The sequence below is a fragment of the Gorilla gorilla genome, chromosome 3 (genome assembly GCF_029281585.2).
Source record: "Gorilla gorilla gorilla isolate KB3781 chromosome 3, NHGRI_mGorGor1-v2.1_pri, whole genome shotgun sequence".
Taxonomy (NCBI): domain Eukaryota; kingdom Metazoa; phylum Chordata; class Mammalia; order Primates; family Hominidae; genus Gorilla; species Gorilla gorilla.
Genome location: NC_073227.2, coordinates 197051090 through 197067898, shown reverse-complemented (window position 1 = coordinate 197067898; position 16809 = coordinate 197051090). Strand labels below are relative to the sequence as shown.

Sequence of the window (16809 nt, the reverse complement as noted above, 5' to 3'; positions counted from 1 at the left end):
TTGTCTAATCTACCAACAACCATTCTCACTTGTCTCTTTCCCTGCCAACAGAGTCCCACATTCTTTTGGTACAGGTGGAATTACATTGATCTCAGAGAGGAAAGGCTGTTTACCTATCCTAGGAGGAGAATGATGATTGGTCTATGTCAGTCATAGTAATTTCATCATCTGGACAATTAGAGGCCTAGGTGTGGATATCTGATCCAGCTTCAGCTAAGGAGATACAAGTGGAAATCTATGATGTTATTCTCCTGCCCTTCTGACCGGAACATTGATGTGATGATGTCACTGCAGCAGCTGTCTTGCATCCCCGAAGGAAAGGCCGAGAAAACTGCAGAGATGCTGCAATTCTAACACTATTGTTGTACCATCTTCAGACATCTTGTTATAAGAAAAAAAGGAAGTCTGTTTTAGTTACTGATTTTCTGTTATTTGCACTTGACTTCATTTCTAACAGACACAAATAAATGTATGAAACAATATGCAATAGCTGCTATAATAGAGAATGAACACATACTTGGAGGAACAGAAAGAAAAATGTGCCTATGATTCAGGTGGCCAAGAAGGCTGTATAAAAAAAAGGTGAGGTTGGAACTTTGGGACAGAAATTATTTTTCTGTGCCTAAAGTATAATGGCACATAAAAAGGAGTAGTGGAACATGAGAATGAACAGACAGGCGAGACAGAATGATGGAAAGTCATGTAGATCATGGTAAGAACTGTGAATTTTACTTTATAGGGGATGGGGAGTCTTTGAAACATTTTCAACATGCTAACGATATTTTAAAATCACACAGAAATCCCATTTTGTGATTTACTAATATCATCCTGACACTATTTTGAAAAGGCCTCTGGGGGACAGGGTAGCAAAACATGTATAAGGAGATGAGAAAGACAAGGGGCTGAACTAATTAACTGGCAGCAAGGGAGAGGGAGAACTTAAGATTTGTAGACTTCTGCCTGACTGAATAACTTAGCCCCATTCATTGAGAGAGAGAATTCAGCAGGAGCTCCAGGTCTGGGATAAAGCGATAAAGCTCTATTAAAAGATATTGAATGCAAAATGTCAGTGCGACATGTAGGTGGAGATTCCTAAAATTAAAATACAGAGGTCTGGATAAGCATTTCATACACAATTTTGAGTAACACCAATGTCTGAGGGATAAGTACAGGAAAGAAAAAGGAGTCTGAAAAGACAACTAAGCAAAGATATACAATAAATAAAAATAATAGAGAAAATAATATGTTAAATGTCAAAGGAGAACGTTCTCAAGCAGGTTAAATATTTCAGACAGGCCAAGTAAAATTAAGACTGAAGTATTCATCCTGCATTTGAGGATTAAGAAGCAGGTTGCTAATTAGCAAAATTAGTAAAACCTCCACTAGTCAATGATCGGTCCTCATTTTACTTGCTACTTTAGGAGCAGTAGCTGCCACTTTGGATCACAGTTGAATCCGCCCTCCTGAAACATCTCTTTCACTTACCTTTTAGAAAAGTGTTTTCTTTTGATTCCCCTACTACTTCAGTGCCTTCTCCCCATTGTTTTTTTTAAATCTTTTTGTTTTGATTCCTCATGATCTCCCTGAACTTCAAACTTTAGAATATCCTAGGGATCAGTCCTTGGATTTCTTCTCCACACCTGTTCTCTCGGTGATCCCATCCAGTTTTAGAAATTTAAATACCATATACATTTACCCCCAAGTTTTTATCTTGAGTCTAATTCATATTTATAATTTCCTGCTTAACATCCCCACATGGATTTTAAATAGAATCTCAAATTTAAGTTATTAAAAAAAACTTATGATGTTCCTCACAAAATATGCTCCTACTTGTTTTTTTCTAATTCAGTAAATGGCCACCAATCTGACTATAGTAAATAGCTACTGACGACTGCTGCTATGGTTTGACTGCATCCCCTACATTTCATGTGTTGGAAACTTAATCCCCAATGTGGCAGCATTGAAACGTGGGGCCTTTAAAATTGATTAGATCATGAGGGTTCTGCCCTTGTGAACAAATTAATCCATTCATGGATTAATGAATTAGTGGCTCAATGGATTAGCAGGTTATCGTGGGAGGGGAAGTGGTGGCATTACAAGAGTAGGAAGAGACCTCAACAAGCATGTTAAGCATGTTAGCATGCTCATCCCCCCTCGCCTTTTGATTACCTGTACTGCCTTTGGACTCTTCAGAGTCCCAACCAGCAGGAAGGCTCTTAGGCTTTTACCAGATGTGGCCTCTTGACCTTGGACTTCTTAGCCTCCGTAATGGTAAGAAATAAACTTATTTTCTTTACAAGTTACCCAGTTTCAGGTATTCTTTTGTAAGCACCAGAAAATGTATGAAGACAACATACGCATGTAGGTATAAAGAATAACTGATGTTTCCTTAATTGATTCAATGTGAATCACCTTCTGGTGATAGAGACATTCCATTTGAGATATGTATGAGTGTGTATGTGTATGTTGACATTTTAGTAAAGACTATGTGTAAATTTTTAAAAGCATTAAGAAATAGAGACTATTTGCAGTACTGCTAATAAAAACTGGGTTTTATTTTTCCAATTCGAATACATTTCTTATTAGTTTACATTTCATTACTTACTGATTAAACAGCCCCATGACAAAAGGAAATCAGAACATCCAAAAGATATCTCCACTCCCATGTTTACTGCAGCACTGCAGCACTATAGCCAAAATGTAGGATCAAACTTAAAGTCCATCAACAGATGAATGGATAAAGAAAATGTGGTATATATACACAATGAAATACCATTGAGCCATAAAAAAATAAAATGCTGCCATTCACGGCAACATAGATAAGCCTGGAAGACATGTTAAGTGAAATAAGCCAAGAACAGAAAGATAAATACCGTATGTCCTCACTCTTATGAAGAAGCTAAAAAAGTTGGTATCATACAACTAAAGAGTAGAGTGCTGCTTATGAGAAGCCACAAAGGGTACAGGGTAGGGGAGATAAGAAAAGATGGATTAAATAATACAAAATTACAGCTATATAGAAGGAATAAGTTCTAGTGTTCTAAGCACTATAGGAAGACTATAGTTAATGATAATTTGTTATATATTTTCAAATAGCCAGAGAGAGGACTTTGAATGCTCCCAATACAAGAAATGATAAATATTTGAGGTGACAGATATACTATCCTGATTTGATTACTCTATATTGCATGTATCATAAATATGTGCCCCATAAATACATATAACTATGTTTAATGAACAAAATAAATTAATTAAAAAATGACAAAAAGCCCATGACAAAGATCAAAATATGAGTAGAATTGGAGAGATAAGCAGCAAAATATAATTTTAATTGAAAATTATTACAGTTTTATATTCCAGTTGAAGAATTTTGTTCCCACAAGTTTCAAGATTCAAAGTTCTATTTTGTTTGTAGGTTCAATATGCCTGAGTCATCTGTGCTATAGAGGCATACAAGTGTTTCAGGTTAAAATAGCATTTCTAGCAGATCCTGACAGAATCTCTTCCAACTTTCCACTTAAACACCATAATGAAGATTTGTTGTTTGCCTCCCCACCACCTCCATTCCCTTCTTTGTGCAATCATTACATTTGTATTTGATGATCCTCTCCTCTGCTTCAGTCCCGGTTTGGGTAAAATTCCAGTCCCTGAACTACAGCAGGTGATTCCAGTTTATACTCATCATTTCCCTAGCCATTTTAATGGTTCAGTGATGGGAAAAAAGCTCAAATGTGTTTGTTTATTTATTTATTTATTATAAATGTTCAAACAGATTTATTTATAATAGCCAAAAACTAAAAACAACCCACTATCCATTAGTAGGCAAAGGGATTTAAAAAATGTATCCATATAATGGAATATTCTGCAGCAATAAGAAGGAATGAACTAGTGATACATGCAACAAATGCATAAATAACAAGATAACTATACTGAGTAGAATAATATAGACAAAGAGGGCACAATGTATCATTCTATTTATAGAAAGTTCTAGAAAATGCAAACTAATATTTAGTGACAGAAAGCAATCAGTGGTTGCCTGGGTCAAATGTGTTTAATCTTGAAATTTAGGACTTTTATGGGCACTACTAGAAAAAGAAGCTTTCTCTTCTGTGGACTAAACCACAGGTAGTGTGAAATCAGAGATAATATAAGTTATTTCACTATCATGAGGAGATATGTAGAATTGCTCAAGGCTACTACCTGTAGCTGGAAAAAAGCCAGCACAGTAGAGAGGGGCTGAGTCACAATGACATCAATTTAACACTGAAGCTAGTTATGAATGATACATACAATCATCCAACTCTATCCTTAGATTTTTTTTTAAGTTACATGGGCTAGTAAAATGAGTGTATTTTCTGTTGCCTACAACTGAAAGAACCCTCATTGGCACTTATCACAGGAAAAATACACCAAAAAACTCATAGTCACACATAAAATAAGGTCTCAGCATCAATGACATTTTAATCTGGGAGGAATTTCCTCTAAACACTAAGGTACTATAATCGGTGTCATAGGTACTACATGAAAGGAACTACAGAGTGTCATAGGTGGACCATCCACAATTCTGCTAGAAATTTTAGAAGCCTTTCTCCCAGGACGTATGTATAAATGTACATTGTCATTGCCTCATTAAATGCCCCCAATTTAGAAAAACAAGATCAGTGTCAACCAGAAAGTAACAGAGCTATTAAACCATGCATGGCCTGGGAGCTGTAGTACTGTCTTTCTCATTTCCATCATGTACCTTTTCTATCCTTCTTCACTCAGTCCATGACCCCCGCCCTTATATTTACTCAGTGACTACGGCTCTTAGTGAAAAAAAAAAAAAAAAGTTGGGAGAAAAAGTGAGATAAGACAATAGTACCATACTCTAAGGAAGTGTAGCTCTTTAGCAATATATTATAGGTGGAAGCAGAAAGTATTTTTATTTTTTTCATGTATTTCCCCATTGATTGAGTCAATGCAGAAAGGAGAAAATTCCATCTCAGGAAAAAAGAATCTACTACATAACAGAAAATCTGCTAGACAATGCCTATTAGATTAGGATATTGACATAGATTTCTATCAATGTTGATATAAGAAGGAGATTTGACATTGATCAAACAGTGATATAATTGATCCAGTATCCAAGAAGAAAGAGTTTGGGGCCTGCAGAAACCTACACATTCTGTGTTTTGGTAATCAAGAGCCTATATGGGCCGACTCTCATTCAGGAGTAGGAATGAACATACTATCAGCTAAGATAAAGAGGCTGCAGGATGAGATGGCTAAAATAATGATTATGAAAAAAACAAAAGACAATAGCAGAATAAAAATCCACCTTAAAGAGCAATAAAGAGCCAAACTGAAATTGCAAAAAAAAAATCATATCAATGATTCAGAGAACAAAGTGAAAAAACTCTTCCAAAACACTGGAAAAGAAGAGATTTTTTAAAATTTAGAGAAATTGAAAGATACAGTATACAAGGAATGAAACCTCAAATTAAAATATTAAAAATATTTTTAGAAAAAGCTAAAGCGCAAGTAAAACTACAGAAACAAAAACAACAATCTGAGATGTAGCCAAAAAAAAAAAAAAAACCACCAACAACAACTCATTTACTGGGTTTAAAAAAAGACTCTAAATAGGCAGATCAAAAGTGCTTTTGCTTTAAGCAATATACATATTTCGCTTAAATATATACATACAGATACACATATTTTGCTTACATATATATATATATATATATGTAAACATACAGTTAACTATCCATACCGAGGTATATTAAGACAAATTCAAGGCTAATTTATTTCTTTACACTCTAATGAGCAACTAAGAAGTATTTTGTAAAAATATTATGTACAAGCGGAAAAAAACAGATTGGCATCATTTTTCACCACTGCACAAAATTCCCAAATTCAGTGATATAATAACTTTATTAAACTGAAGAACTATTGTGATCTCATTGTTTTTTTCCTTTTTTGAGCCAGGGTCTCGCTGCAACACTCAGGCTGGGGTGCAGTGTCCCGATCATAGCACACTCAAGCCTCAAACTCCTGAGCTCAAGTGATCTTCTTGCCTCAGCCTCCCGAACTGAGACTACAGCACACACTAACACTCCTGGCTAATTTCTTTTTCTTTTTCTTTTTTGTAGACATAGGGCGTCACTATGTTGCCCAAGCTGATCTTGAACTATCCTCAAGTGACCCTCCTGCCTCAGCCTCCCAAAATACTGATCTCACTCTTCTATAATTTGCCAAAGTATCACACATGTGTGAAGGGAAAACGAACAGAAAGACATTCTCATACTGGAAAGATTTAGAAGGCAATTTACACATGTATTCTTCTTAAAAAATTACTTGAACAAAATTACAGTCTTTTTAAAAATGAATCAAAACAAAGAGCTCAAATATGGAAGTTAATGTAATTTTTAAAATGTATTAAGCAAAGAAAATGGAATATGGTTATGAAAATGGAAATGACAAAGTAATGATTGAAAGAGAAGACAGATAACCTAAAATGTTCATTATCAAAACTTTAAAATCTTATATTGTTTTCCTAGGTACTAGAGCTTAGGAGAAGAATAGAAGAAAACAAAGATATGGTAAATTTCTCATTTAACAAAGGTAATCAGTAGACACAATTTCTTTCCTGATATTTAGGGAAAAATCGACTCACAATATTAGAAATTGACTCAGTCATCTTATAATTAAAAAAGCATGAAATTACAAAAATATGAAACGAAATCTTGAATTTTATTATTTTTGTTAAAATATATCATAAAATTGAAAGAAAAAACTGGAAAAAAATTAACATATACATAAAACATCTTAATATGAAAAGAGTAGTTACAAATTAATCATTTGATAAAGTCTATGTAGTTAATTTAAAAGGCATGTCAGAGTTATGTTTCTGCATTTAAAAATTAATATATACATATATACACATACACATTAAAAACTAAAAGAATATACAGCTCAAGGTAAATATTTGGCTATTTCTAGATGGTAAAATTTGGGGAAGTTTATTATTCCATTGACTTTTTAAACTTTCAGTAATCACTGCGCAATTTACTCATCCACTCAATAAATATTTATTGAGCAATAACTATGTGCTAGGCAAGAACAGCAAAAAAAAAAAAAGCATTAAAAAAAAATCCCGCATGCCCAGAGCTTTTATTCTTGTAGTAGGGAATCACAAAATTAGCACGGGGGCTCGTGTATTTAATCCCAGTGCTTGGGGAGGATAAGGTTGGAGAATCACTTGAGGCCAGGAGTTCAAGCCCAGCCTGGGCAACACAGCAAGACCCTATACCTACAAAAATACAAAAATTAGCCAGGTGTGGTGCATGCACCTCTAGTTGCAGCTACTCACGAGGCTGAGGTGTGAGGACCATGTGAACCCAGGAAATCGAGGCTGCAGTGAGCTATGATCATGCCACTGCACTCTAGCCTGGATGACAAAGTGAGACTCTGTCTTTTTTTTAAAAAAAGGAAATTAGCAAAACAAATAAGTAAATTATATATATAAATATATATGTATATGTATATGTGTAGTATATATCACAATTATCTTGAGTTATATATATCTCTCAAGACAATTTGTGGAATAGAGAAAAATAAAAACAATGGAGGGAAAAGGGAAAAGGAGTTCTGGTGACAGAGCTCACATTGTAATTTTTTTAAAAGATGGCACAGGATGGATTAAAGACTTACATGTTAGACCTAAAACCATAAAAACCCTAGAAGAAAACCTAGGCAATACCATTCAGGACATAGGCATGGGCAAGGACTTCATGTCTAAAACACCAAAAGCAATGGCAACAAAAGCCAAAATTGACAAATGGGATCTAATTAAACTAAAGAGCTTCTGCACAGCAAAAGAAACTACCATCAGAGTGAACAGGCAACCTACAAAATGGGAGAAAATTTTTGCAACCTACTCATCTGACAAAGGGCTAATATCCAGAATCTACAATGAACTCAAACAAATTTACAAGAAAAAAACAACCCCATCAAAAAGTGGGCGAAGGATATGAACAGACACTTCTCAAAAGAAGACATTTATGCAGCCAAAAAACACATGAAAAAATGCTCATCATCACTGGCCATCAGAGAAATGCAAATCAAAACCACAATGAGATACCATCTCACACCAGTGAGAATGGCAATCATTAAAAAGTCAGGAAACAACAGGTGCTGGAGAGGATGTGGAGAAATAGGAACACTTTTACACTGTTGGTGGGACTGTAAACTAGTTCAACCATTGTGGAAGTCAGTGTGGCGATTCCTCAGGGATCTAGAATTAGAAATACCATTTGACCCAGCCATCCCATTACTGGGTATATACCCAAAGGATTATAAATCATGCTGCTATAAAGACACATGCACACGTATGTTTATTGTGGCACTATTCACAATAGCAAAGACTTGGAACCAATCCAAATGTCCAACAATGATAGACTGGATTAAGAAAATGTGGCACATATACACCATGGAATACTATGCAGCCATAGAAAATGAAGAGTTCATGTCCTTTATAGGGACATGGATGAAACTGGAAACGATCATTCTCAGCAAACTATCGCAAGGACAAAAAACCAAACACCGCATGTTCCCACTCATAGGTGGGAATTGAACAATGAGAACACATGGACACAGTAAGGGGAACATCACACTCTGGGGACTATTGTAGGATGGGAGAAGGGGGGAGGGAAAGCATTAGGAGATATACCTAATGCTAAATGACAAGTTAATGGGTGCAGCACACCAACATGGCACATGTATACATATGTAACAAACCTGCACATTGTGCACATGTACCCTAAAACTTAAAGTATAATAATAATAAAATAAAAAATAAAAAGATGGCACAGGAAGTCCTCATAGGTGATACTGAGCAGACATTTGAAGGAAAGCAAAATATAAGACATCTGGTGAAAAAATCTTGCTAAAAAGAGGGAGCACAAAAATAAAGACTCAGAGATGTGTTTCTGGGAATGTCTGAGAAATAGTAAGAAAAATCAATAAAAGTACCTAAAAATGTCTATTAAAAGGTCAGCGTTTTATACCAGGATGCAGAGATTCAAGACAGTTTTGTGAAACTCACTTTTATACTCTTCTGAATTGTGTAATTTTTCTGTAATGGAAATGTATTGCCTTTATTACTAAAAAATAAAACCCTAAAAACACGTTGTTGAAATGTCAGTGTTTAAAGTGTAAATATACTATATGCTCAGAGCTATGCAAAAAATATGTCTTCTCATATAATCCATAGGTGCTTGCTCTCTGGAAAACATCTGGAAAATGCAGAAAACTGAAAGGAATTTTTAAAAAATCATCCATTGGCCCACTAACTTGAGGTCTTCTTGTATCCATAATTCTAAATGAGCATTATTCTCATTGTGATAGATAGCATCATACATTACCAAGAATAAATAGGATTTCAAAAATCTCTTAGTGTATCTCAAAGTGTGGTTCTCAAGTATTTCGCATCAGCATTAACTTAGATACTTGCTAAAAATGCAGACTTGTGAATCACATCCCAACTCTAACAAATGAGAACCTTGGAGTGGAGCTTTTCAATATCACTCTCAGACAATTTAAATGCACAGCAAGCCTTAAGAACTACTGGCCTAGTTCAATGTCTATAAAGATGAGTTGGAAGAAAAACTGCCTCTGGTATCTTCTACTGTCTGAGATTAATCTCTGAAATGTCTAGTTTACCTTTCACATGCTTGAGTTTACCTGAGCATTTCTGAGTTTACCTTTTACATGCTTGGCAGGCAGTGTTATCTAAGCATTCCCAATATATGTCAAATCATGATGTTCTTAAAAGCTTAGAAGACAAAATAGGTCACAAGTACAGTATTAGCCTACATTAAAATCCTGGATTAGGTAGCAAGTAGAGAAGAATAAGGTCATTATGGCAGTTCTAGTTTGGACTCACGAAATGACCACTTATACCAGTATGAATTCCATCTTGGTCAACAAAACACTGGAGTTATATCTAAGACCAAACACTGAACATCAAAAGAGCAAGACACCGATTCAAAGATACGGAAAGATGAATGGAGTTACCTTTATTATCTATTTACATATATTTTTATACTTTCCTCCATTTTAGCCATGAAAATGAAAATTATATGGATTTGAATCCTGGAACTAGACTTACCCAGATGCTTAGAGGATTACACAACGTTTTGTGCTGCAACATGGAAATAATTTTTGATTTGATCAAATAAGTAATCCACATCTATTTCAACAAGCTCATTCATATACTTTCAATGTGACCATTCTGAGAGAAGTATCCAAAGAATAACAGAAAAGGGAGAGGCCGGGTGTGGTGGCTCACGCCTGTACTTCCAGCACTTTGAGAGGCCAAGGTGGGCCGAGGTCAGGAGTTTGAGACCAGCCTGACCAACATGGTGAAATCCTGTCTCTACTAAAAATAAAAAAGTTAGCTGGGCGTAATGGCCTACGCCTGTAATCCCAGCTACTCAGGAGGCTGAGGCAGGAGAATTGCTTGAATCCGGGAGCTGGAGGTTGCAGTGAGCCTAGATCGTGTCACTGCACTCCAGCCTGGGCGACAGAGTGAGACTCTGTCTCAAAAAAAAAAAAAAAAAAAAAAAGAGAAAAGAAAAAAGAAAAGGGAGAAATCACATATTTTCAATTTTTCAAGTAAATATTCCATTGCGAGAACACTATGGAAGGAAATAAGTAAATATTTGTCATAAAAAGATACAAGATTATTTCTTCAACAGGGTGTGGCAAAAAGTATACCCCTATTTTTATAAATAGAATCACTGCTCATTAAAAAAAAAAAAAAAAAGACTTGAGGAACTCTGCCATAAATTGCTATGTAATCCCCAGGACCCTCACTCCCCTTCTAATTAACCTGGTTTGTGAGTTGGGTTTTGTATGTGAGTTTTTGAAGCAGGATGAGCCTTCGTGCTTATCTGTCTATCAAACTTAGGATTCCCCATTGGGCAGAAAGTCACTTAATGCTGGCATATTCATGTTCTGGGAAAAGGTGTTAAAAATTATTTCGGCAAGTCAGTTTGGGAAAACCAGCAAAGAAAATCAAATGGATGCTTAGAAGCTTGAATATTAAAAAAACAAAAACAAAAACAAAAACAAAAACAAAAACAAAAACAGGGCCAGTCACAGAGGCTCATGCATCCCAGGACTTTGGCAGGCCAAGTTGGGTGGATCGCTTGAGCCCAGTAGTTCCAGATCAGCCTGGGCAACATAGTGAGCTGTCTTCTCTACGAAAAGTTAAAAAAAAAAAAAAAATTAGCCAAGAGTGGTGGTGCGTGCCTGTAGTCCCAGCTACTCAGAAGGCTGATATGGGGGGATTGATTGAGCCTGGGAGTTCAAGGCTGCAGTGAGCCATGATCACACCACTGTACTCCAGGAGACCCTGTCTCAGAAGAAAAAAAGAAAAGAAAAAAGAAGTGGAAAAAAAAGGGAAAAAAGGATCTACATTAACTAAACTCGAAACTTTCTTCAATATATGCATTCAATATATTGACAGAGGCCTGAAATAAGTCTGATTTTAATTTGCTAAGTAAAGGGCTATATTACCTAAGGTAGGGCCCAGGCACAGATCTGATAGGTTGGTAATCTACATGTTAGTCTGCCTAAGTCAAATATTACGCTCTTAGCCAACATAAAATTCCCCCTAAACATGAGCTAATGAATTAATTTTGAAGGTGAGACATTGTGCCCAAAAAGCTACTATTGATATGTAAATGTTAATGAAATGTATCCACTATTATATTTTCAGGAATAAATTCATTTATTTAGTAGTTCATGGTACTCCCAAGTAAAGCTTCAGATGTAGAATAGTACATGAACATTACTAGCTCAAGAGGCGATCAAGTTGCCAAGAGACTTGGTCGCCTGTTGAGCTCATAATGTTCATGTCCCATTCACCTGCATGGCATAAAGTACTCGGTATCAGTACTTCTTAAACTCCACAATGCATAAGAATCACTTGAGGCTTGTTAAAACACAGATTCCTGAGCCCCTCCCTCAGAAATTCTGATTTGGTAGGCACCTGGCCTAAAAATATGCATATCTAACAAAGTCCCAAGAGATGCTGATGCTGCTAGTCTAAGGCACACTTTAAGTAACAGTGCTATAAGTAGCATCTAGTACCAAAGTGGGAGAAAGCCTAAGAAATAAATGTATTCAACCTTACAGTTGTACCTAAGAGTAACCATAATCTAGGCTTCAGATATAACTTCCAAAAGCATCTTATTTCTAATATTCTTAACATTTAATTTTAGGTGTGATGGCTACTTACGTACCACGGAGTGCATTGGGATAAGAAATTTCTAAGGTAAACAGATCTCAAATCAGAAATGACTTTGCAGTAAATCTTGTATTAATAAGCAAACCAATAAATTATATAAGTATTGGGAAAATAATTTTTACTAGTATTTTAAGTAAACTTTTAAGTAAAAATTTAAGTAATTTTAAGTAAATTTTTAAATAAAAATAAAATAAAAATTATTTTCTACTTTCCGATTTGAAAGTAAGTTTTCTGTGTGCGGGATATGAAATTGAACTTACTATACATCATTGTAAATGAGTCTGCCTGGGATACTGGTACATGCTTACAACTAAAAAAAATGGGAAGAATCTGGAAGAAGAAAACAATAAACCTAAGCATAAGAAAAATTGTTTAAGGACCTCAATCTTGAGTTCTCCATCTCAGAACATTTGAATGTACAAAACAAGTATTGACTGTTATAACATCTTCACTGACACACGGAAATTTATTTCTTACACTTTTGCTACAATTTATCTGAACATGACAATTATCAGTCATCCTTATCATAGCAAATAACATTGTTAAATTACCTCCTGTATTATCTTAATTATAGATTTATATTACTGTCTATTTCTACAGTACATTTTTTAAATTAGAATGTAGAATTACAGAATTTTATAAGACAGCTTACTGAACAATACTTTGTAAGTACATTTAACATAATAAAAAGTAAGACTTTTATCAATATATATATAAATTAGTTTCCTCAAGTAGCTGATAATGTGACATCTGGAAGGCAGGTGCCAGCTGTGGCTCCAATATCAAGTTCTTTTTTTTTCTTACAAAATCTAGCCTATTTGAAATGTTTGACTAGTCACTGAAATTATACCTGTCTGGTCACTGAAATCAGATGAAAACAACCTGAACTCTGTCTTCTAATGTGACAGCCCATGCTTTAAGCATGGGAACTTTTCAAATCTTTCTAATTAATCGTGATGGGAATTTTTCTTTTACTATACAAAGGTGATCATTTTATATTATTTCTACTAATTTTTATTACCAAAGTTGCAAGTCCTGCGTGAACATTTTAAGTAAACTCAAATAAGAAAAATGTTTTCCTCTAGGTTTTGTTTCCTTATAGAGTAGATTCTTTGGGAGAATTTCTAAAATTCTCTTCAGGTATCCGTATCTAATTTCTTGCTCACAAATTTCAAGGAATAGTCTTATCAACAACGAAAGAATAATCACGATACTATTTTAACAGGATAAAGCACAGTCTTGGGTATCAACAAGTACCAACCAAATCTTGAGTTTCATATGTTTCTGATACAAAAGAAAAGGAGCATGAATTAATAAAAAATTCCTTCCAATATCCTCCTTTTTTTTCTTTTTCTTTTCTTTAATTTTTTTTTGACGTTGTCTTGCTCTGTCGCCCAGGCTGGCGTGCAGTGGCGCAATCTCGGCTCACTGCAACCTCCGGGCCTCCTGGGTTCAAGAGATTCTCATGCCTCAGCCTCGCAAGTAGCTGGGATTACAGACGTGCACCACCACGCCCAGCTAATTTTTGTATTTTTAGTACACATGGGGTTTCACCATGTTGGCCAGGCTGGTCTCAAACTCCTGACCTCAGGTGATCCGCCTGCCTCAGCCTCCCAAAGTGCCGAGATTACAGGTATGAGCCACCGCACGAAGCCTATCCTCATATGATTTCTATAAATTAATATAATTTCGATGAAATCTCTGTTCCTGAAGACATACTGGAAGATACATGACTTCACTTTAATATTTCCATCTGTTCAATGGAACAGGCATACAAAATGTAAAATGAGATAATTCAGCAGTTGTCAAAAGTAGCAATGATGCTTCCATATACATAATTATCATGAATAGCTGGGTAAACTCTTAAGTATTCAGTATTACAATTCAGTAATCTGATAAAGTGTTACCTTTCTTGCATATGTTAGATTTCAAATAAATTCTGGAATATAGGATGAAAATGTGAATCCTTCAAAACTGTTCGAATTACATTTTAGTCGTCATTAAAGTATGTAGGCAACAAAATCAGGTACTCTGGAGAATTTACACATTTCATTAACAGTGACAACCTAATCATTCATGTTGGACTTCTAGTATCCATCAGGGTAAAACCATAAAACAAACAAACAGAAACCTGTTCTTAAAATTCTCCAAGTAATTAAAAAACTGCCACTGGCCCTGTCCCTCCTTTCCCAGACTAAAGGATACAAGATAGAGTCTGTAGAAAACAGCAACAACAAAAGCAATCTAGCCCTAGTCTCCCCTCTACTGGGAGCATTGTTTTTCTGGCCTAAATTAATTTATGGCTTTCTAATCTATGGAATTATTATGTGACTAATGGGTAACTTAAAAATATTTAGAACACCACTATTTATCATTAGAAATAAGAAGAATAAAGAATGTTAAAACTTTCAAGTAAGCATATTTAACGTCTTCTTCAGATGTCCACAGTTTTTTAAGCAGTTCTATTAATATCAACACAAGAGAAAGTCAGAACAATGTAAACAATAACATTCAACTAGTTATTTTTACATAATTAAGTTTGTGGAACTCAAGAGCTTTACTTTCCGTATATGCCCTTTGAAATAAGTCATTGCTTTCAAACTTCCCAGGAACTCTAAAGCTACCCTTTGTAACATTAATCTCCAAACAATCCAGTAAAGGATGTTTCCCAAAATATTAACGAATTGACAACTTTTCAAAAGCACTTAATAACTATATTTAATTTTAGATCATAGGAGGGGAAAGGTTCTCAGACCACCTATCTCAGATGTCTGCCTTCAAAACAGTTAGATATAACTATATCCATTTTCTTGAACACTTAGGACAGTGAGGCAGAATCTCAAAAGGATGTAAGAGTGCTTTCTCCATAGAGTTTGTATCACCACCCGCCCAGCATCAGCTCCAGGCAAGCAGGGTAATGATAAGGCATAAATCTACAAATAAATTAATGCTTAAACTCTTGTGGAGTTCAAATTTATAAATTCTCATAAATTCGTTGTTATTTATTTTCTAATTTTTACAACGCAGAAATGTTATTAGAGTGCTAAGAACGGCAACTATAATCTCACATTGTTGGGCTTTGGCCGTTTCGTATCCTTTTATAACGAACTTGTGTTTTTTTGATAGTTTTCTCTAAAGGGTATTTATGAAAGATTCAGAAATGTAGTATCTCTCTTCAAACCCTTGTTAAATAAATATAGTATATATATGTATATATTAATATGCAAAATAATTTATTTTTGATGCATGGTCGGACTTTTCATTACTTTTCATTCGAATCAATTGCTTTTAATTAATATATTTTAAAAGTCTCCTTAAATTGTTTGTTCCTTTCAATCTTTGCAAGCAAAACAAGTCTGATTTTGGAGAGGGGAGGACAGCAAAGATTCTATTTTACCATCTACTTAATACATAGTATACCTGTCTTACATCCAATACCGTCTTTTTTCTGGAACGCATTTCCTTTTTACTCAAACCTTTCTTAGTACAACCCTACTAATAAGACCATCTTCAAAGGGGTAAATGATCTATACAGAAGTGTCTGGCCGGCGGAGGGATGAGAACAGCAACCTAGGCTCTAGACATATACTTAATAGCCATAAAAATAAAACAATGTCCCTCGAAATGTCCACAGTTTACACTGCAATGGTAGTTTAGATACATAAATATTCGCTGCTTGCTCTGCCTTGTAAGAATCAGGTGTGTGGCTCTAAAACTCAGTTGATTATCTCATCAGACACCATGGTGTGCAAAGCCCTGCAGGACGTACATTACCCTGGTCCGCGATCACAGGGAGGTCAGAGCCCCTCTCGCATGACGCCGCGACAGTTCCAGCATCACCCACATCAATCCTGAGCTTGCCTTGGTATCTCTGCGGCCCCACCAGCTTCTTACCTGGAGGAGGAGACGGCTGCAGCGGCGGACAGCGGAAGGTGCTGAAGCCGGCGGGCGCAGCTGCGAGGCGAGCACCACCAACGCGCGGACCCTCCCCGCCCTCCCCGCCTGCTCGCCCAGGGCGCCCGGGGGCGGGGCGGCCGGGCCCGCGGGCTCCGAGGGGCGGGAAGCCGGCTCCGCAAGCCCCAGCGCGGAGCCACGATGGAAGGCGCCGCGAGCCCGCTCTCCAGGGTCTGCCCCAGAGGCCCACGTGACAGCTACACAGGTCGCTGATTGGAGCGCTCGGGAGTGGGAGGCGGAAGTGCCTCGTGACCCTTGGAGACTAGGCTGAGGGAGAAGTGGTTACCTGGCAACAGAGAAAGTGTGCTGAAGGCGCAGCTCCTCCGCACTGGAGCGAGGCTTTGGGCAGAGGGTTTGCACTGAGGCTGAAAGTGGAGGAAAACGGTGAACCACCAGCGTTCTCACCACCTAACACATTTTATAGCGAGTCTGCACTTTCTAGGAAAATGAGTCAAATATACAGTAAGTCAGTCATCCTGTCTCTTTCTTGAGGGACCTGGAGGAGGGACTTGAACCATTGCCTGGAATGTGAGTGCAGAATGCTGTCTCGCCTGCAC

At 36.4% G+C, this 16809-nt stretch overlaps 1 protein-coding gene across 5 annotated transcripts in view; it reads right to left on the bottom strand.

The window, feature by feature from the left end:
- WDR17 (WD repeat domain 17) overlaps positions 1 to 16431 on the bottom strand; it is a 116084-nt gene extending 99653 nt beyond the window's left edge. For 3 of the 5 annotated variants that reach the window (XM_019026049.4, XM_055384175.2, XM_004040656.5), the window contains exon 1: positions 16193 to 16431. The gene's annotated coding sequence lies outside the window, so the exon portion shown is untranslated. The remainder of the gene's footprint in view (positions 1 to 16192) is intronic. The other 2 variants (XM_055384173.2, XM_019026053.4) reach the window with 1 other exon arrangement.
- Between the last annotated feature and the right edge of the window lie 378 nt (positions 16432 to 16809).